Consider the following 22,676-nt stretch of genomic DNA (forward strand, 5'->3'; position numbering starts at 1 on the left):
AGCACTTGGAAGGCTGGCGGAGGTGTGAGGTCTGGGAGAGGGCTGGGGCTGAAGCAATACCAGGAAGGCTCAGCAAGGGATTTACCCGAATTCTTCTCTTCGACTGATCGTCAGGGATGGCCCTGGACTCCCTCCTCTCTTTTTGGCAGAGGACATTGAAGGAGACAACAGCCCAAGGGCAGTGGGGCAATGGGATGGTCGGGCCCACGTGGTGGGTGTGAGTCGAGGAAGGCCATATAAAGACTGACAGGGCTGGGCTGCCTTTCAAAGCCAAAGCTGCCTAGATCCAGGAGTATTTAACAACGACAGTCTTCCTGGTTCCGCATGGTTTTCCCCTTCCTCACAGCTCCCATCTCTCCTCCCTGTTGTCTGCCTGCTGCCTTTGTCCCCACTTCGGCTGCCCTGGTGGCATTCAGGATCTTAGCTCCCCAAGCAGGGCTTGAACCCGTGCTCCCTGCAGTGGCAGTACAGAGCCCTAACCACTGGACCGCCAGGGAATTCCTTGCCCGGTGCCATTCTGGCTGAGCTCTGCACCCACTCTGACCCCCACCACGACCCCGCCTGCCTTCTGCAGCCCACTCATCATCCCTCTCTTCCACCTGAACAAGAAATCCCTGTCCTCCTGTGTCCCGGGACGCAGCGGGCACACCTACCTAAACATTTTATACTAATGTGAGTGACTACTTTTGGTTACCTCAATTTTACAAAGGGGCTGTCTGCTTTTTAAGAAGAGATCACTTACCCTTCTGAGTCTCCCTCTGCCTTACAGTGTCTTACCCTACAAATCTCACCAGACTCACCATCCAGCCCTCTCTCTTATCTCATGGCCCTGGATTCCAAAAACACACTGACCCCTCACACAGATACCCATAAAAAATGGACATGAAGAACAAAGTCTGAGTCCTCTTTGCTTGTTTGGTTTGGTTAGCCAAAGAGTTTTGTTTTGGGCGTATATTTAACTATTTCCGTATACTCTTCACTTTGCCGTTAAGGAGGGGAAAGAGGGGGAAAAAGGAGTAGAAACATGAAAATTGGATAGGAATCTAATTTCCAACAAGAAATGGTTAATTTTTAAGTGGGTTTCAGTGGGTTTCCTAGGACCTCAGTTGATGTTGACACGCAGAAAATAGTCAGTGGGGGATGAAACTGCATCCAGGGATTTAACATCTGAACTTGAGCCGAGAAAATGCCAAAGAGTAAAGGTTACCCAATGGACATGGGTTTGAGCAAACTCTGGAGATAGTGGAGGACAGGGAAGCCTGGCGTGCTGCAATCCACAAGGTCACAGCGTTGGACATGACTTAACTGACAACAGGAAAAGGCTACCCAAATTGGCAATTCTTTATATTCATCCACCTAGCTATCCATCTACACATCTCTCTATACGTGCATCCACCCACCCGTTCATCCACCTACACACCCATCCATCCATCCATCGAGCCATCCATCCACCTCTCAATAATTCTTCCTCCTGACTCTGTACCGGGTACTGTTTTAACCTCCCAGATGTCTCTTGTTCCCATGGAACTCACAGTCTGTAGACAGGAGCCAGAGTAAACAAACACTCAAAATCAACCAATAAAGAAGAAAACATCAGCGTCAGCTACTGATAAGTGTTACCAAGAAAATACACCACGATGATGGGATAGAGAATGGAGAAATGGGAGAGAGGACCGCATGAGAACAGGTGATCGGGGAGGGCCTCCTTGAGGTGGTGACATTTCGACTGGACCAGGAATAATATTCAGAAAGTGTGTCCCAAGAATAGTTTAAGAAGAAAAAGGCATCTGGAAATAAATGGCATATTGGTGGGGAAAAGAAAAATGAATAGGGAAGAGAAGATGAACCTATGATCTTTTCATTCTAGAAGTGAACCCCATATGCACAGAGAAGACACCGCCACTTCCTCTCTGCCAATCCCACTGCGTGTCCTAGGAATCTTGCTTTTCCTCCGGGCTCACCAGTGGAACCCAGTGTGATTTGGTAAGTGACACAGTAACTGCCTCTTCTTTGCTGAGCTTTATGAAATTAGGCACTTGGTGAACCAGCATCGGGGAGCAGGCAAGAGGGTTTTTGCCAGAACAGCCCAAAACAGTCCGTGCAAACAGCTCCCGAGGGACCACTTGTCCGTGCCACGGAAGTAACGGTGGCCATCTGCAGACTGCTGGGCATCATTGCTGCCGCCAGCCGACCCTCACTAGCAGCAGTGGGAACAAACCCACCTCCCCAGAGAGTGCTGTGCCTTAAAGATAATAGTTTTATCCAGACACGCCTTAACTAACTCCCATTTGTGTTTTACACCAAAAATATTTAATTTGGGGAAATGGAAGGTGGGGGGTGGTGTTTTAGTACACCCAGATCCAACATGTATTCTCTAAAATGATTTTAACTTAGACAACAGCCACCGCCTGTAAAATTCAAGAACGAGCTAACGCCCCTTTCATCCTGTTTCTTGCCAAGTTATGCTTATAACATTGGTTATTTAAAGGACACGGTTTCCCAATGGCTCTTGCTTTACTCACCCAATTTGGGGACAGAGTTTTGCTAATCTCAGTGTCTCCTAATATGCAATGATTGCTTTTTATTTGTTTAGTCTGTCCCTTGGTAAACCTCAAAGGAGGTTCAGCCCTGTGCCTGGATTAATTATTGTTTTATTTGGATCATAAAAAAATTAGACTTAAAAAAAATTAGACTTTGTGTTAAATGCATTGGGATAACTTTTTTTAAAAAAAAGTTAATTATGGTTAAGACAAGCAGAGTTACATATAAAGGGTTAAGAGAGAGACAAAATGATAAGACGTTACCTGGTCATAAATTTTGCTTTTTATAATAAAGCAATTTTCTCTTCCTTGCAGTCTAATATGATACAGGATCTGAAATAATAACTTTATTTCAGACAGCCCGAATTCTCCCACTTGTTTTAGCTCTCTAATTTCTGACATGATTCCCCTGGTTTTACAAGTATTTTTAATAGGGTAGATGTTCCAGATTCTTCTACACAGTCAAATCCTTTCATAATCAGAGACTTGTTTTTCCATAGGAATTTAATTCCCTCTGCAGAATTGTAAGACGGGTCGGGCTGATCTGGTTTACATTTTCTGACATGTTTTCCCTCCCCTGAAGATTAACTTAACTATCACTTGGCTCTTTCTCAATCCTTTTCATCTCGTTTCCACTTAAAAATATATATATATTCTGATTTCATTCAGTAGGGTATCTTACACTGTTTTCTGAAGATGGGGATTTGAGCTCTGGGAACACGGTTTGATCCTGCCAAGAGTTATTCACTTGAATTCTACATGATGTTCAGACTGTTTGAAATTAATACAAGTCCAAGATTAAAAAAAAAAAATCACCAACATTCAACCTGGGGTGTTGACTGTCTCTATCAAAATATGTGGTCAATCCATAAACTTTTACCTAAAAAATCAGCTGTATCAGTCATTTATCATTAGGTATACAATGCCCTGAGTTTGGTAAGGAAATTAGAACTTTTTTTTAATTTACCCTGAATTCTCTTAATTCCCTTCTTAAGATGACTCACTCTTTTGCATTTTCTTGGGATTCAGCTAAAAAAATCTCTTTGGAGGTACAGTTGGTCTCTTTATTACTCCCTTCTTCCATCATACAGCTAATGCAACTTGGACTTTTTTCATTTTTTCTTTGGTTCTTTCTTTGCCATTGTTTCATGATCTGTGAGTCCGGTAACATAAATGGTTATAGTGCTTGCTGAACCCAGCCCAGTGCCTGGCACAAATCAGATGTTTAGTAGATGTTTGGTAAATTAATTTTTTAAAATGCAGGGTCCAGAGTGGGCATTTTCCCCGCGATCCTCTGGTCTGGCTTCCTACCTGAACCGAATCAGCCAGTCCCCAGCACCGTCCTTCATTCTGTTTCCAAACGGCGATGAACTCTGACTGCTCTCCCGCCGCCCTTTTAGAAGGCGGTGTGTCCACCTCTCTGGCCAGAAGTGTCCAGAGATGTGCCCTCCCAGGGGAGGGGCTCCTCCAGCCCAGGACCCCCAGGTCCCTCCTCCCGTTTGGTCAGGCTTCAACGCCGGGCAGTCGGTACAGAGACTTCTCGGGGCTGTGTACTCCTTGCAGAGGAGGCCATCCAAAGGAAAGAGAGCTGCAGGTCCAATCCCCATCGCCATTCAGTGCTGTACACATCAGGCCATCAGCAGAAAGTGGTGAGACTCAAAGCCACGGCTCAGGCTGTCTCCAAGTCACTGAACTCCAGTGGACAAGTCATCTCGCCTCTTTGGCCCTCTTTGGCTCTGGCGATTAATAAATTGCCAGGATGAGGGGATGAGACTAAATACACTCTATATTCTTTCTCTATGCTGCTCCAGCATTTTGGGACTGCTGACATTATATCCAGGGGCCTCATTTCTCTCCCAGCTGGGAATCAGTCGTTACTCTGGTGGGTGGAGAAGACCATACTTCTGAATGGTGGGGACAGCTAAAGTGCATAACTCCGTGATGATGAGCGTCAGGTCTGAGGTTTCTGAACAATGTATGCATAGAGAGTCTATGGTCCCTACCAGCAGTCCTGCTGACCGCATCAATTGAATAATACACTAGTTTGAGAAATCCGTTAATCTGTTTCGATTACATGAGCTGGGGTTACCAGCCCATCTCTTACAGCTTGTTAGAGTGGCCTGGCTTTACGAGGGTGACCAACCGGTCTGCCTGGGACAGGGTGGGATTCCCAGGACTTAGAGGTTCACTGTTAACACCAGCACAGTCCCAAGCAAACTGACAACTGGTGAGCCTAACTCTGTCTCTAATAATGTGCGTGATTATAAGGGTAACACCATCATCGTCAACATCAGCAATGATTTAAGGGCCTGCAATGCAGGAGACGCAGGAGATGAGGGTTCAACCCCTGGGTCAGAAAGACCCCCTAGAGCAGGGCGTGGCAACCCACTCCAGCATTTCTGCCTGGGGAATCCCATGGACAGAGGAGCCTGGAGGGCTACAGTCCATGGGGTCGCAAAGAGTTAGACACGACTGAAGCAAGTGAGTATGCACGCATGCATACCCCATGTCTTACATTTTTCTAGGACTTTACTTGTATCATCCAATGTTCACAATAACCGGGATGATATTAGAACCATCCCATTTCACAGATGACAGGAATGAGACTCAGAGAGGTGATACAGATTTCCGAAGGTCACAAGGCCAGTGAGTAGTAACACAAGCATTCTAAACCCTGATCAGCCTGAACTTCCACCCTGCAGCAAAATCAAAAATCTGAAAACCAGCTGGGAGTTTTATGACCTTAGGGAATTATTGTTAACTAACTGTTTCTACAGATGATAATGCTATTGTGGTTCTTTTAAAAGTCATTGTCTTTTAGAGATGTGTTCAGGAACATGCACTGATGAGGGAAAAAAAAAATAACACCCAACAAATTTTATCAGGCTCAAATCCCCGCTGACCTCCATGAATGCAAATGCCCAGGATCACAAGGGCAGAGAAAGTGCCAAACCCAAGGGCCAGTGGTGGCTCTGACCCTAATAGGCTGGCCGGGGTGGGGGGCGAGGGAGGGCGTTCTCTGCCACCTCCTCCTTCTAAATGAAGGAGCTGGGCATCATGACTCCCACTCCCCACTCAGGGGAGTGATTTTCTAGCTGAATGACAGTTACCTGGGTCTGCCGGGCAGTCTTCTGTGCCGCGGTTCTTCAGTTGATATAGACCGTGCCCATGCTACCTGTTCCCGTTTGCCTGGGTTTAGACATAATCTTCATCACAAGTATTTTACTTTTTTTCTGTGAGAAAGCTCTTGATATTCCAGCTACTTGATGTGTGTTTGTTTAGCCGTGGAACCCTTTCTTCAAATGAAATATTCCCCAGGGGCCAACTTTATGAAACCTTTCAAGAGAGTTGCTCTGATTTATAGGAGAGCCAAGAACCCCCAAAACAGTATCCTTTGGAAGCCTACTGGTCTACAGCAACCTAGCCAGCAGAAGTCTAATGATATTGAAAGCAACATTCAGTAAATGCAATGATTATGTCTCTGTAAAGCACGATCAGGAAACCTTTTCTGGAAAGGGCCAAACAGAGCATGTTCTGGGCATTTGAGAGTCCATTGGACTGCAAGGAGATCCAACCAGTCCGTCCTATAGGAGATTAGTCCTGAAGGTTCACTGAAAAGACTGATACTGAAGCTGAAACTCCAATACTTTGGCCACCTGAAAGACTGAAGGCGGGAGGAGAAGGGAACGACAGAGGATGAGATGGTTGGATGGCATCACCGACTCAATGGACATGAGTTTGAGTAAACTTGGAGTTGGTGATGGACAGGGAAGCCTGGCGTGCTGCAGTCCATGGGGTGGCAAAGAGTCGGACAGGACTGAGTGACTGAACTGACTGGGCATTTGGACCATAAGGTGTCTATGGACGTGTTCAGTCGTGTCCAGCTCTGCAACCCCATGGACTATAGCCTGCCAGGCTTCTCCATCCATGGGATTTCCCAGGCAAGAATACTGAGGTGGGTTGCCATTTCCTTCTCTAGGGGATCTTCCCAACCCAGGGATTGAACCCATATCTTGCATTGGATGGTAGATTTTTTTTAAATCACTAGCGCCACCTAGGAAGCCCCAAGGTGTCTGCCTCAGTTCTGTCTTGCTGCTGCTGCTGCTGCTGCTAAGTCACTTCAGTCGTGTCCAACTCTGTGGGACCCCATAGACGGCAGCCCACCAGGCTCCCCGTCCCTGGGATTCTCCAGGCAAGAACACTGGAGTGGGTTGCCATTTCCTTCTCCAACACATGAAAGTGAAAAGTGAAAGTGAAGTCGCTCAGTCCTGTCCGACTCTAGCAACCCCATGGACTGCAGCCTACCAGGCTCCTCCATCCATGGGATTTTCCAGGCAGGAGTACTGGAGTGGGGTGCCATTGCCTTCTCCGCAGTTCTGTCTTGGTAGTGTGAAAACAGCCAGAAACAATACAATAAGAGGAATGGATGTGACCAAGTCCCCGTAAAACTTTATGCACAGACCCAAAGGTGAATTTCACGTGCTTCCCATGACTCCTCTCCACACCCCAACCATTTACACGTGAAAAACTATACCTAGCTGGTCAGCAGGCTCCTTTGGGGACACGGGCCACGGTTTACCCATCCCACACTACAGCCTCCGACGTGAACACGCAACGTGAAAAGATGTGAGCAGCCTGGTTTCGATTCTTGCCCCTAAGCATTACTGTCTGCAAGTTTGTGGGAAAGTTACATAAGCTCTTTAAGTCTTGGTTTCTTCAGCTTTGGGCGGGGGGGGCGCCAAAAATAAAACCTATGGGGCAAGGGGATGGGGGAATCTCTCTGTATTTTCTACTCAGTAATGCAGTGACCCTAAAACTTCTCTAAGAGATCACGGCTGTTTTAAAAGAAAGTAACCAAAGCCGACTCTGTGAGTTTCTTGCATGGATTCAATAGGACAGAAAAAGCTGTTGGCATGTGGTGGGCACTCTTAGCTGTAATTACCAGCCCTCATGGAAACCAGGGAGCTCTCCTCTTGATCTTGTTCCTGATTAACTTTCCAAAACCATGACCACAGTGAAACAACAGCCCTTAGAACTTGGATCCTGGGCTTGTTTGGACAGAATGCGCTGACCTAGAATCGGCGTGGATGAAACTCACATATTTACCAACCCCCCTCCTGTCTCCTGACTGCCTGTTTCTGGCCCAACTTCTCTGCTTTCTCCCTGGGTGAAAGCAGGGTTTGCCTTCCTTCAAGTTTCCCCAAAGATCTTGCCAGGGTTCACTTAAATGCTGTTGATCACGCTTACCTTCAATTCCTGCCCTAGTTCCCCCCATCTTGGTGGTGTGATCTATAAATAATTCCTTCCCGGATCCCCCTCTAACCACCTCCTGGGGAAGGTTGGGGGTGGCCTCCACACCTGGGAGCGTCTTTTTCCTACTCTTTCATCCTCGGCTCCTCTGAGTTGCCTCTCCTCCCGGCCTCTCTGTTCCTGACTTTGTATCATGAGACACCCTCTACTCCTAAGGGGACATTTTTGACCTGAGAGGGTCTCTCATGTCCTGTCTGGGGGGCCTGGGGTCTGGGCGATCATGCCTGCTCTGAGGCTTGTTTAATTGGTTTAGATCTCTTTATACTCTCATCCCCGAAGGACTCCTAGGGGTTCTTTTCATTCCTTCTCTCCTCCGCCCCCATCTGAATGAGTTGCAAAAGGATTGGCTCCACATTCTGAATCCCCGGCACGTACCTACCCCCACTCAAGCCCCCTCCCACCCATCCCAGTGTTGTTGGGGCATCTGCAAAATGCCTCGACGAGCCTTTTAAAAATAACTGTGTGCTTTGTTTTTCTTTTTTGTTTAAAAAATAAAGCGCATCATGTGTATTTACATTATAAAAGTAATCCGTATGCCTTACCGAAAGTGCAGGCGAGCTGAACAGAGAAGAATAATCCACTATACCCTCATTCAACATTTTGGAATAATTTTTTACAGAAGGATTTGGACATATTCCTGTGATTACGGCGTTGCCTGCTGATGGGGTCATTTAAGATGGTACCACCTGCACTTTTCTCTGTTAGTAACTCTCTTCGTAAGTGTCACTCTACGAGTTCGTAACACTCTGACGAGGGATCACAGCACATTTTATGTCATTGTCCCCATTTTCCTGAGCATTTGTTTCCAGTCTTTATCATTATAAGTGTTGGAGAAGACTGTTGAGAGTCCCTTGGACTGCAAGGAGATCCAACCGGTCCACTCTGAAGGAGATCAGCCCTGGGATTTCTTTAGAGGGAATGATGCTAAAGCGGAAACTCCAGTACTTTGGCCACCTCATGCGAAGAGTTGACTCATTGGAAAAGACTCTGATGCTGGGAGGGATTGGGGGCAGGAGGAGAAGGGGACGACAGAGGATGAGATGGCTGGATGGTGTCACCGACTCGATGGACATGAGTCTGAGTGAACTCTGGGAGTTGGTGATGGACAGGGAGGCCTGGCGTGCTGTGATTCATGGGGTCGCAAAGAGTCGGACACGACTGAGCGACTGGTCTGGTCTGATCTGAATACTCCCAGCAACATCTTTGTGCCTAGATGAGTTTTGCCGGATCTTAAATTACTTACTTCTGGTCGACCGCTACAGGTGGAATGGACATCTTGGTGGCGGTTATGTATTTTTAAAGGAAAAGGTTTGGTCAGGGTTTGAACAATGTGGTCACCCTGAGGTTCTGCTTTTTCTGACTGGTCTAGAATCTCGATCTCTGGATTGCCCTCTCAGAGAGAACCATCCTAGAGGAACTTGCCATTCAGTTCGCCACCTTTACACAAATCACACTCTCTCCTCCTTCTAACCCTTCTAACATCGAACCCTTGTAACTTACTTGCCGGCACACTGCACCAGATCCACTGAGGACTGACTTCTGTTTCAGAACTTACATACCAGCTCAACCGTTTATCATTTTGCCTGACCTTTCTGAGTCAACTTGCCTCTGATATATGGCAAAACCTAACTTCTTTGCTTGAAGCATTCCAGGGGTGGAACCCTCAAATCAGCTCACTCACCTCTGTGGTGCAGCCTTCAAGCTGGTGAGGAGAACTGTAATATTGCCCAGCTAAGGCCAATAGAACGGACTTCCCAGGTGGCCCAGTGGGTAGGCATCCTCCTTGCAGCGCAGGGGACTTGGGCTCAATCCCTGGTCTGGGAAGATCCCACATGCCTTGGGGCCACTAAGACCATGCCACAACTAAGACAAGATGCAACCAGATACATTTTTAAAAACTCAAAAAAGTATTTTATGACTTGTAAAATCAAATGGCCTCCAGGCTGTGCAGCTCAACTACTGTTCCTGCCTTCTAGACCAACCAGCCGCAGCCCACGTGCCACTGCTAGAGAGTCTGCTCACTGCAACAAAGACCCCAACACAGGCAAATAAAGAAAACAGCTAAATATTAAAAATAATAATAATAAAGCCTCTGGGAGATCCAGGGGGCATATTCCTCTGTTCCTGTCTGCTGCTGTTCAGTGGTTTTATGTCCTGAAAACATCTTCCTGAATATAACCAAGAGCCGAATTATCTCCTGGTCTCTTATGTCCAATCAGGTAACTGTATACACGGGCTTCCCCGTGGCTCGGACAGTAAAGAATCTGCCCGCAATGCAGGACTCTTGGGTTCAATCCTTGGGTCAAGAAGATCCCCCTGGAGAAGGGAATGGCAACCCACTCCAGTATTCTCACCTGGAGAATCCCATGGACAGAGGAGCCTGGAGGAATACAGTCCATGGGGTCACAGAGTCAGACACGACTGAGCAACTACACACACACACGCTGTATGTTCAGCCCCGCAAACGCATCCACGTGCACACACGTGGATGTCTTCTGACCGACTTCAGAAGAGCACGGGCTGACCCCAATCCAGGAATGGCTGGTCGCCACCCTCTCTGTTAGAGGGCTCAGCTGGCTCTTTGGCGCCAGCCTGTGGCGTGCCCTCTGTGGAGACAGGTCTTCAGTCTGGGATCCTGGGGCGCGGTGGATATCAGAAGTGACTCACCTGCCCTCCCTTCTCATTTTCGGAGACAGTTACCTCCTGTGTCAAGTGACAGCGGTGAAATTCCCTACCTGCCTCCTTTTCAAAATGAATAAAAATCTGATGCATCCAGAAAAATCCATTTGGAGCCGATCTCCATGCTTTTATAAATCGGGCGTCATTTGCCTCACAGCGATAGCAAACTTGCTTGACTGCCAGAAGGGGCCTTAGAGCTCATCTTGAGAGCTGGTTCGAGATTGTAGCTGGGGGTCACAGACAGCCACTTCTAATCTCTTGACTGATGGGCCGCCCTTGGTCTGGGGACAGCAGCGTCTGCAACTGTCAGTACAGATCTGAGAGAGATGCACAGGGCAGGGGAAGGAAGGCAGGCCGAGGTGGCCATCGAGGTGGACTCAGGGCCCACAGAGACCGCCGAGGGAAAGCTGTGCCCGTTTCCTCCTCGAGTGGGAAGCGGGGCAGCGTGGAGGAAGAGAGCCCCGTGCGTCAAGCCCTCTGCAGGGGACCGGGCATGAGCGATGAGCAACACTGAGAACCATGAACGTCAGCTAGCTGGATCTCCCGATGAACTGCAGTGACCAAGAGGAAGATGAGCACAGCAGATAGCTCCCGCCCCAACCTGAAAAGCATCCATTTCACCCTGTGCTTTACCGGTGAGGACAATGAACCTCAGGCCACCTGATGGCTTATCCAAGGCACATTAGAACTTAAGCTCGGCCCTCTTGACCCACAGCTAGACAGTTCCCCTGCCTGCCACTAATTCAGGCCACCATCTTGCCCTCTGGGCAAAGAAGCACCAGGAGCCTGCTGCTGCTACTGCTAAGTCGCTTCAGTCGTGTCCGACTCTGTGCGACCCCATAGACGGCAGCCCACTAGGCTCCCCCATCCCTGGGATTCTCCAGGCAAGAACACTGGAGTAGGTTGCCATTTCCTTCTCCAATTCGTGAAAGTGAAAAGTGAAAGTGAAGTCGCTCAGTCGTGTCCGACTCTTAGCGACCCCATGACTGCAGCCCACCAGGCTCCTCCAAGTGAGATGAATAACAAGCCCTGTCCCCAGCATGGGGACGTGGCCCTGGGTCTCTAGACGAGGACAGCCAGGTTTCCTGGCAGCCCGATCACCTGTTCGGAGTCCCAGACACTGCTTCCCACATCTGTTCGCCAGCACCCAGTGGGTACAACCCTCAAATGCATGATTCTCAGAAAACAGCCTAGGTGAAATTTAGACGGTACACCTTTAAGCCTTAAAAATCTCCCCACTGGTACTTTCATGAGTCTATAGATAGGATAAACTGTCACAGAACTATACACCAAACATAAAACAATGCGTGTGGAAAGGGATGCTTTCTGAATAAGGCATTTAGATCAGCTAGTAGCATCTCACCAGAGCCAGTTTCCTGACTCTGCTGTCGTCCTGTGGTTATTTAAGGTACGATCATTGCATGGGGCTATATTTACTATTTTTGCTATGTTTCTGTGACTCTGACATTATTTCAGAATAAAAATAAAAATATGAGGCCCACGCTTTGCCTCATTCTTCCAGAAATTATCCCAAGGAAATAAAGATGCCTACAGAAAGCTTCCCTGGGGATCCAGTGGTCAGCAACCCACCTGCCGATGCAGGAGACATGGGTTCGAACCCTGGTCTGGGAAGATTCCACAGGCTGTGGGGCAACTAAGCCTGAGAGCGGCATCTACTGAGCCCACGGGCCACAACTCCTGAAGCCGGCGGCCCTGGAGCCTGGGCTCCGCAACAAGAGAAGCCACTGCAACGAGAGGCCCGCTCACCTCAACTGGAGAATAACCCCCGCTCACCGCAACTAGACAAAGCCCACAGCCCACGAGCAGCAACGCAGACTCAGCACAGCCACAAGTATAAAATAAATACATCTTTTTAGAAAAAGATACAGAGACAGCCCTAATAGCGATCATAGGAGGTTTTAAAGGAAACTCTTCACTGACTGTGGGAGTACTAAGCATAAAGCACCCAGTGGTAAGGACAGTGGTCACAGTGGGGACTGTGCCTTGCTTGGGTGGACCTAGCAAGGCTGTCTCTGCTGGACCGCAGGTGAGCTCTTTAATGCGGTGCCCCCTGGGCTTTGCAGCTGTAAGATGAATGTGCTATAATAAAGTCTCCCTTGTCCGGGTGGATGGACGTGCGGAACAGAGCCTGGCACGTTTTACGCTCTCAGTAAATATGAGCTATTATCCTGTTGAAGAAGAATGCTAATGATACGAGAAAATGTTGCTATTAGTGAAAACTGGAGACTATAAAACTACGTGGTAGTGATGCTATTTTTTTGAGACACAGAGACGTAATCGAGCAGTGGCTGGAAGGTCTTCCCACCACCATACGAGTGTTTGTCTTTGGGTGCGGCTTCTTTGTTTTCCCTCTTTAAGCTCTTCTTTGATGTCCACAAATAATTCAGTAGCACTAGCATTTTAAGATGTTAAAAGGACAAGGAAAGAGGACCCTTGGTTGAAACGAATAGATAGACCGGATCTTACTGCCTTGCAGCTCCTCTATTTCAGCTGCCTGGAAGCCCTGGACTCCCGCCTCTGAGATGCCTTCATTTCCCTAAGAAAGGAGAAGAGCAGTTGACCTCTGGGGCAGGGGGCGAAGGTGGGGGGTGCAGTGTGCAGGGTTATTTGCAGTTGTTAATGTCAGCGTGGGCTGTGAGCTCTGGGGTCCCCACATGCACGCCATCTGCTCACAAAACGTGCGCCGAGCTCCAGAGAGCACCTTGAGATGGGCCCTGGCAGGACCGGCAGACCCCTGCCTCACTGAGAGCATCCCAGACAGGCGTCTCCCAGGGCCATGGCTCGCAGACGAGGCCGCGCTCCTTGCTGCTCCAGCAGGGAGCTCTCTGGGGCCCAAGCCCATTTTCTTTGCTTTTTACGCTTTCCCCTTTCTTCCTGTGCTAGACGAAGCCTGCAGTGCCTGGGCTTCTCTTCCCAGGCCCGTTTGTTCTCAAGAAGGTCACTGATGGGCACTTGTGGGCACTCAAACTGCCTATTCATTCTTGTCCAGCGTTCTGGCTCCTTCTCTCACCCTGTCAGTGACCCTCAGCAGCCTCTGGGGAAGGAACAAGGAGCTGCCGGACCCTGGGGATGCAGAGGAATTTAGGGGTCAGGCCCCAGCAGGGCTGCCAGGCTGGAACACAGAGGGCTTGTGTGATGTCAAGAGGCTGCCCAACCCTGTTGGCAAGGAACACACTATGGAAACCCCTTCTCCATCCCGAAGATCTCCAGGCTCTGCTGGTTCTCATCCAATGTGAGACTCGGATTCAGGGTATCAGTTGCTGGGGCCACCTGGCAGGGGGAGCACAGACTCAGAGCTGACCCCCTTGGGAGGACTCCAGAGCCCCACCACATCCAGGCAGAATGGAGAGAAGTCTCCCAAGATGTCATTTTGAAAGATTAAAAGTCTCCCCATTCTGGATAAAGAAGATGTGGTACATATATACCATGAAATATTACTCAGCCATAAAAAAGAATGAAAAATGCCATTTGCAGCTACATGTGGACCTCGAGATGATCATACTAAAGCTAAGTCAGTCAGAAAGAGAAGGACAAAGGCCATATGTGGAATCTAAAACACGACACAAATGAAACTATCTATGAAACAGAAGCAGACTCACACACAGAGAACAGACTTGTGGTTCCCGACAGGGTGGTGGGGAAGGGATGGAGGGGGAGGCTGGGGTTAGCGGGTGCAAACAGCGTGGATGAACAAGGTCCTACCGCACAGCGCAGGGACCTGTGTTCAATATCCTGTGATAAACCATAATGGAAAAGAACACGAAAGCGAGTATGCGTGTGTTTAACTGAACCACTCTGCTGAACAGCAGAAATTCACACAACATTGCAAATCAACTGTACTTAAAAAAAAATCCCGTCCATTCTATGTTCTTACAAGCGTCCTTGCACCCCCCAGGCTGAGCATCCACTTGTGGTCTTTCCCCATCTGAAACTCACCAGTGGCGTTCCTGGGCATGAGGAATAAAAGCCAAATGCTTACTAGGTCTTCTGGCTCCAACTTGCTCTTGATCTGCCCTCTCCCTTCCTTGATCAGCTCAAGTCCCCTTGCCCTCCTTTCTGCTCCACGAGGGTGCCAGGCTCCCTCCCCAGGCGAGGAGATTGCACATCCTGTTCCTATATCCCTTCATCACACTCACAGCCCCAACCCCCCTCCCCAACCCCACCGAACAGTGTGGGGTTTTTCGTGTGATTCAGGCTCTGTCAGCTCAGAACATCATGAGGCCCCATGAACGCCCCACACTTTCCCCACAGTCCTGATCACAACGTATGGTCGTTCTATGTATTTGCTCATGTAACGCGTGCCTAGAAGGCGGGTTCCACAACACTGGAGCTTGTCAGTAGTGTCCACAAGCGACTCCCCAGGGCTAAGGGCATGGAGCAGGTGGTCAGTAAGCCATTAATAGACGAATGAAATGATGGAAGAAAGAGGCTCTGACTCAATGATCAGCGGCTCTTGGTTGCATGTGAAAACGTGCTTCCCTGGAGAAGACCCTGACTGTGCTGGCGTCTCGGGTGGGGCTGACGGACACTGGCCCCACTGCCCTGGCCTCTGGCTGAAAGCACGGGAGGACCATATCCCTGGGGGCTGTGAGACGTGCACTCCCAGTCATGGGGCACTGTCTCTTATGGGCCTCCCACCCAGCCTGGGGCACCCTGGGGCCCAGATGAGAGGAGCTGAGACTGGAATTAGGGGGGGACAGCCTGGACAAAGCACAGAATATTAACCTGGGAGTGGGCTCACGTAGCCAGCTTCTGGAGATGACGCCCCTGCAGGTTTGCCCCAAGGACGGTCGCACCACCTGCCCTGCCCCGCTGGGTGAGGCACTCCTAATTTTCACTGTGTTTTCATCTTCACCAGGGAGAAGAACTGGGGGAGGGCATGTACTTTCTAAATGACGCGTTGCTATAGAATTATTCATTTCTAACCTTTCAAAAGAGGCAGCATTGTCCAAAAGATGCCGAGATGATAACAGAGAGGGGCCGGGCATCCTGCCCACCCCCACGCCTGCCCCCTCCCACCTCATACACAAGCCACCACCCATAAACACCAAGGTCTGGCTAAGAACTCCCGAGAAGGACAGCAGAGGCCCAGGGAGACTTCTGGGCTGTCAGGGATGCTGTGGTCCAGTCCTCCTCAGCCGGGCTTCTGGTTGGTGGGTGGGGAAGCATGAATGAAGGTGGCACCATCCTAGCCTCAAGGGGCCCATTGGGAGGGCCAGATAGTACTGGCTTCTACAGATGTGGCCCAAGGTACTCAGGAGGATGGGTTTAATTCCAGAGGCTGGGGAAGCAGACATCAGGGAAGGATGTTAGCATGGACTTGAGAAAACAAAGATGATTTAACCAGAGGCACATGTGAGAAGGGTGGTCCTGGCAGAAAACAACCAAACAGCAGACAGCAGGGAGATATAACCACTTGTGCATTGTGGGAAAATGACCATGGTTCATTGGGGAAACTAGACACAGTGCATTGTGGGAACTACAGACATGGTGCATTGTGGGTACCATAAGCCCTGTGAGGATTGTGGGAACTACAGACACAGTGTATTGTGGGCACTATGAACACAGTGCATTGTGGGAACCACCTGCAGAGCCCGAGATTAGAGGGAGCTGAGCTGAAAAGACAGTCAGAGGTTTATTTAATACAATTGGATTTTTCCTGACCCCACACCTTATTCTTTTTTTTCCCCTTTTATTATTTGTCATCAACTAAAAGCCTGCATACATTTGACTCATCTATCTTATTTTTCTATTGTCTGTTGTATCACTAGAACAGAAACTCTAGGAGGGCAGGGATTTGGTCATTTTTAAACTGTATCCCTAATACTCCTTGACACACAGTAGTTGCTGGATAAAGAGCCTGTAAGTAAACGAGTGCTGATGGTCTTTCCTGGGCTAGCATTGCCCAAGGAGCATAGTACTCAGGCCTGAAAGTCTTACATGTCATAGGAACAAACACTCTTCCTTGTGTTACTTATCTTTTAAAACTCACACTGGTATGATACCCAACTGGCCTTCAATCTGTGCTTCATGGGTAATATTGCTTAAAGGAAGACCAAGTTAGGAAAAAAAAAAGTGAGCTCTTTTAAAGGAAATCATTAGTATAACTGAATGCATGGTCCTGGTGGCAAACAGCACAGCCAAGGCTCACAAATCAAAACTGACATTCTTGAAAGGTGACTCAGGCAACAGTCCGGGGCACCAGGACAGGGAGAAGGGCGAAGAGGCTGTTCTAAGGGCCTGAGACAGAGGACGTGGAGGCTGAGTGGAGGAGTGCAGGGGAGGGGCAGTGGGTGGAGAGCACTGGCAGGTCCTGACCAGGCGAGGAAGCTGAGACGGGCAGAGTAAGGCACTGGGCCCCCACCTCTTTGTCTAGTTAAGGATCATTTAGCCCAGCACCTTCTGTTCAGTAATATTTAGAGAGGGAATGAATGAAGTGGATGAATGAAGAACTGCAAAGTCTCTACATTCCCATAATCCTTGGGGGCGTCTCTGGCCCTTTCCAGTGGCTAAGACTCCTTGCTCCTAGTGTAGGAGGCCCAGGTTCGGTCCCTGGGCAGGGAACAAGATCCCCGGTGCAGCCAAATAAATAATAAATAAAAATAAATTACAAAAAAAGAAAAGAAGGGGGCGGCGGAGGGCCGGCCACAGAGGAGCCACTTCTGAGGGCCTGGGAGAGTGACAGGCTCACAAAATGAGAAGGTTCTGTAGGGGAGGGGGGGGTGATGAGGGCAGGGCTGAGCCTGAGCGACAATGTCTCTGACACTCCCATTAGTCACCCCCAGGCCAGAGCCCTGCCTAGGCAGTGGAGGGGGTCTGCGAGGATGGAGCCCCTTCTTGAGTTGCTCCATGGACATGCCAGGAGCCATTCCACATTGGCTGCAGGAAACATCCTGCATGAGTCTGAGGCTCAGCCTTGCTCCCTTCCTGGAGGCTGAGGACAGCGGAGCAGACGCTTCTTTAGAGAGAAACCGGTTCCCTCAATCCCCAGCCAGGCGGCCACACACCGGACAGAACGGTGAGGCAAGGGAACTAATGTTTGTGGAGTTTCTACTCCAGACCACGGAGTGTCTGAGCTTCACCTCTGTCATCAGAGACCATCGTCACGATGACCAGGCAGGGTGGGTGTTTTTCACAGATGAAGCATCTGAGGTTGGTTTGGAGGGCAGAAAACTCTACAGTCACTGAGGATCAGGCCTGGAATCTGCACCAGGCTCATCCACATTCTGAAACTCCTGTTCAATTACTCACAGCCTCAAGCTCTGTCCAAAATAGTCCTCTGGGCTCCGTGCCTACAGCAATAGAAAACGTCCACCAAGGATCTCAGACGTGGGGCCGAAATATTCTAGGACACTCTGGGAGCTAAACGCTCTGGGCCGAGGGAGAAAGCCTCCAGACAAAATCTGGTAGGCCAAGGGTCTCGGGCAGTAGATGCTCTATTCATTCAACCCAAAGAGGAGGGGGCTCTAGAGGCAGAGGGCAGAGCATATGCCAGGGCGTGGAGATGTGAGAGGTGGAAGTTGGCCATTGCTGGTAGAATAGAACGAGCCAATGGGGGTGGGTGGGAGGTGTGCCCAGAGGGAGGGGTGGTGTTGCTGGGCCCTTATAGCCATCCCTGGCCCTCTAGAGCAGAATCGGCTCTGAATCAGGCTCTCCAGGGGGCTTTGGGAGAGGATTCAGTGATTACTACCCTGAGCTCTTCCAATGGGAATGTGGCTCAGCTTTGCAACTGAGTGGGTGATTTTCTCCCAAATATGAGAGGGCTGCCACATTTTCTTTACAAGCCAGTGGGGTGCATGGATGGTATTGGGGGAGTGGGGTGGGAAATAATGACGGCAGTTTCTGAAGAACTTAGACACTAGTGTCTTTCCTTTTGCTTAAGGTTGAGTAATCTTTTCATTCTCATGAGTTTCCCCATCTGCTGTTGAGCATAATATATTCCGGGTACACACGAATATTCCATGAATGAAAAGGATCATTATTATTTATAATTTTCAAGAGCGTTATCTCCATTGATCAATTAAATAAGGATGCATTCCCTTTGTTTAACTCAAAATTATTAACTGTAAGATGATGGGCAAAATGTCAAGGTGTAAAGATAGTATGTTAATCTTAAATATGATTCCTAAACACATAGGGCTTCCCAGATAAGCGGCACTACTGGTAAAGAACACACCTACCAGTGCAGGTGACCTAAGAGACACGGGTTTGATCCCCGCGTCAGGAAGATCCCCTGAAGGAGGGCACGGCAACCCACTGCAGCATTCTTTAATAGGGGTTTCCCTGAAGTCTCAGACAGTAAAGAATCTGCCTGCAGTGAAAGAGACCTGCATTCGATTCCTGCATCAGGAAGATCCCCTGGAGAAGGGAATGGCAACCCACTCCAGTCCCGGCAGGCTACAATCCATGGGGTCGCAAAGTTGAACGTGACTGAGTGACCACTCATTAAGCACATGAATCGTCCACCAACCTCTCTGTCAGTCTGAATTTCCCGAATGTTTTCACTGGGGTCTCATTTCCCATTTGGCCATGGTAGACTCATCTCCCAGTCTCTTTCTCAGCTCTCTGTCTCGTCTGGGTTTCCCCAATCCAGACCTGTTAGCCCAGTGACAGAGAGTGAGTAACATGCCTAGGATTCAGAGTCTCAATAGGTAGGGCATGAGGGCAACCAGGGCAGAAGAGCGAGCTCCCCAGAGGCTGTAACAGAAGAGAGAGCGAGAGGGGACATGGTGGCACGCGGGCTGGCCGCACTGGGCAGCCTCTCTGGAAAGACCTGTGTGCTTGATACTAAGATCTTCTTCCCTTCGTCTGTGATGCTGCGTTTTTATGACTTATGCAGGAGTTACATGTCCAAACTTCAACAGGACTCCCACTTTGGGACTATTAAGGGGAGTCGGGCGGGTGGATCCATTTATAAATGAGGTCATTCAACAGCCGTTAATTGAACAGCTACTCCGTGACAAGCAGCGTGTTGGGCTTGGCAGGCACGGCACTAAACCAAACCCTGCTGTCTGCCTTGCTAGAGAGAGATTCCTGAACCAGTGATGCTCACACAACCCAAGCGAGAAGTGAGAAACCTTCACAGGGAGTCGCCCTTGGCTCCCGCGAGGCTTCGTACATTCCCAGCTGAGCACAGGGAGGCTCTAAATGAATCGTGGTTGAATGGATGCGTTACTGTAATTATTTACCGATCGCGCTCCACTGCCGGATTCTGAGTCCTACTTCAGCAATAATCCCTTATCTATGTAATAAACTGCATAGTCAGGATAGGCTGCAGACACCCATCCCCCTTTTGACCTGGAAGTTGAAAGCATGGAGGACTTTTGAATTGGAGGACAATTGAATCTTGGAGGACCATTGAATCTTTTGCTCCCAGCTCCATGATTTGGGTCAAATGAACAACGTTTCCTCGCAGGCTTCAAGTTCTTCATGTGTCAGATGGGAATAGTAACAGGGGCACTGGCCGTGCGGGACTGTTATGAACGTGAATTCAGATAGTGCACAGTAAACACTTTGCACAACTCCTGAACACGAGACGCGTAAGCCATCAGTATCTTCCTTTCCCCTTTAGGAACCACACTTCACCAGGAAAACTAGGCCAAAAGTTTTGCTGCAACAGGCATGGATCTGCTTAAAAATCACGGAAGAAAGAACAGGCTTGCTGGTCTAATTGAAAACAACTGGGCGGGGACTTCCCTGCTGGTCCAGGGGTTAAGAATCCCCTTTCTTATCCAGGGGATACGGGTTTGATCCCTGGTCTAGGAACTAAGATCCCACATGTCTCGGGACAACTAGGCCTGTGTGCTGCAACCACTGGGCCCGTGCACCGCAACTAGAGAGAAGCCTGCATGCTGCAATGAAGACCCGACACAGCTAAATAAATGAATATTAAAAAGAAAGAAAGAAAATAACCAGGCAAGATAATTAGTCAAAACTCTCAGCCGAAACAAATCAAGCTGTGGAAGAGCCCTTACAGCAGGGAGCCCGACCAGTCTCTGCCTCATTGATCCAGAGAAATAAATCCCTGAAGTGCTGATGGCTCTGGGGGAGGCGGTGGGGAAGGGGATTTGAGAAGTGGAGACAAGATTCCACTCACAAGCCTTACGGTCAGATTTTTCTGGGTTAGACTTCTTCCTCTGTCACTTGTTAGCAGTATAACTCTGGGCAGGTGGCTTCTTTCCAGCCTCTCTTTCTCTACCTGATAAATGGGAATAACAATCAGGCTGTCTTCAGAGTGCGAGAATTTAGGGAGATAACAGCCCCAAGCCACGAGCTGAGTCTAGCTCAAAGTGAGTATTTCACTGCTGTTTGCTAGTTTCCCTTCTTTCTGCCTTTTCTTACCCAAGTCTTTGTGAAAGACAACTTTTGATTACCTTTAACTCCAAGGTCTGTCCCCTAACCCAGAGCACAAAACTGCTGTTGAGACTGCTGCCTGCCCCAGGACGGCACTCAATGGCCCCAAGGGTGGGTCTGGATGCCTGGAAGGAGTCACGCTCTCTTCCTGGCTGTCTGCTCCCAGTGGCTGGAGCCTCCAGGGGTGGAGGGGGTCAGCCTGGCCTGGAGTATGCCCACCTGTCCCTCTCCCTGGGAGATGGGGCAGGGGTGCAGCAGAGACCTGAACCACAGCTCCCGGCCCCACTGAGCCAACGCCCCTGTTTTGTCACCGAGTCTTCTTTTTTTTTTTTTTTGATCTACAACTAGTTGTGATTAATGGTACCCTGTGGTTCCTCATGCAGAAACAAGGTCATGGTGAAGATACGGTCGTTTTGAAACCCCAGTGAAGTTCAGGGGCCAGAGCAGAGTGGTAATCACTCCGGTTTTGGCTCATCTTCCTTCTCTGCGGCCTTCAACTTCAAGGCCAGGGGGCTGTCCCGGCCTCTCTGACTTCCTCTCATGCAAATCGCCCCAGTCGGGTGGGGGTGGAGGGCTGGCTCACCCAGAGGAGGGAAGTGATGAACTCCGACCTCCCCAGACCTACTTTCTACCTCCAAGGCGAGCCTGGGAGACAGGTCCCCCCTGAACCCCGTCACCGCAGCCTCTGCAAGGACCTGCCTTGTTGTTTGATGCTCAGTCATGTCCAACTCTCTGTAACCCCATGGACTGTAGCCACCAGGTTCCTCTGTCAGTGGGATTCTCCAGGCAAGAACAGTGGAGTGGGTTGCCATTTCCTCCTCCAGGGGATCTTCCCGGTCCAGGGATCAAACCTGGTCTCCTGCGTTGCAGGCGGCTTCTTTATCGTCTGAGTCACCAGTGAAGACTTGAATTAGCCACCCTTCTGAGTTCCCCCGACCCGGATAATTATGAACTCCTGAGTGGACAGTCACAGACTCTGGGTAATTAAATTATTAAAATAATAAGCCTGAATCCTGGGTTGGTTCTCTTCTCGCCCATTACAGATCTGTTGACGTGGGGGAGTTCTGGTTGTCGACGTTGACAATGTATCTCTCTGTGGCTTAGGGAGGAACCACATTGCAAAGTATGAACTGGAACAGGACATGGTGGGTATGTAGGCTGTGACTTGGGGCATCGATCCAGCTTTCTTGCCTCCTTAGCCAACAGGACTAAATGTGTCCTTTTGAAGACGTTAGAAATGGGGGCATAAAGGAGCTTGGTGGAGAGCCAGAAAAACCAAGGGGGCCTGGCAGGATGAGGAGTGAGGGTCCCCTCCACCTCCCCGCTGCCTTCCCCATAGGCTCCAAGAGCAAAACAGGGGTCCAGACGGGCTATGGGACTCTGCTACGGCCTCCGACTTCTGCATCGAAGTCCGTGCAGAGAATCAAGGATGGCTTGTTTCCCCAGAGAAGCAGCCCACGTGAGCCAGTGTTGGAGGGGAAAGCAGGGGGATGTGGTGAAGGGTCAGGGGGGAAGGAAGCCTCTGCCTGAACGGGGCAGGCAGGCAGGGCCCCAGCCCGGGAGGCTCTGAGGGAGAGGGAGGCTTGATGTGGCTCCCTGGGTTCCTCTGAACACACTCGGGGACAGGCACGGAGCGGCGCTGCCCGCGTTTGAAGGTATTTCTCTGCAGCGAGCACCAGGCGGGGAGGAGAAAAACCCAAACCACTTCAAGTGGATTTCAATTTTTGAAAGACGCCACATGAAACGTGCAGAAACCTAAGCCCCCTTTAGTCC

The 22,676-nt window shown here is 49.6% G+C and overlaps 1 long non-coding RNA gene across 7 annotated transcripts in view; it reads left to right on the top strand.

Annotated features, from left to right (window-relative positions):
- The first annotated feature begins 1,546 nt into the window (after positions 1 to 1,546).
- LOC104996505 overlaps positions 1,547 to 22,676 on the top strand; it is a 52,518-nt gene continuing 31,388 nt past the window's right edge. For 2 of the 7 annotated variants that reach the window (XR_826206.1, XR_826205.1), the window contains exons 1-2: positions 1,550 to 1,687; positions 1,868 to 1,983. This is a non-coding gene — a long non-coding RNA (uncharacterized LOC104996505). Of the gene's footprint in view, positions 1,688 to 1,867; positions 1,984 to 8,469; positions 8,743 to 12,051; positions 12,124 to 20,121; positions 20,205 to 22,676 lie in introns of those variants that run through there. The other 5 variants (XR_826210.1, XR_826209.1, XR_826207.1 and 2 more) reach the window with 5 other exon arrangements.

This window comes from Bison bison, unplaced genomic scaffold, assembly GCF_000754665.1.
Source record: "Bison bison bison isolate TAMUID 2011002044 unplaced genomic scaffold, Bison_UMD1.0 scf7180017864295, whole genome shotgun sequence".
In the NCBI taxonomy this organism is placed as follows: Eukaryota; Metazoa; Chordata; class Mammalia; order Artiodactyla; family Bovidae; genus Bison; species Bison bison.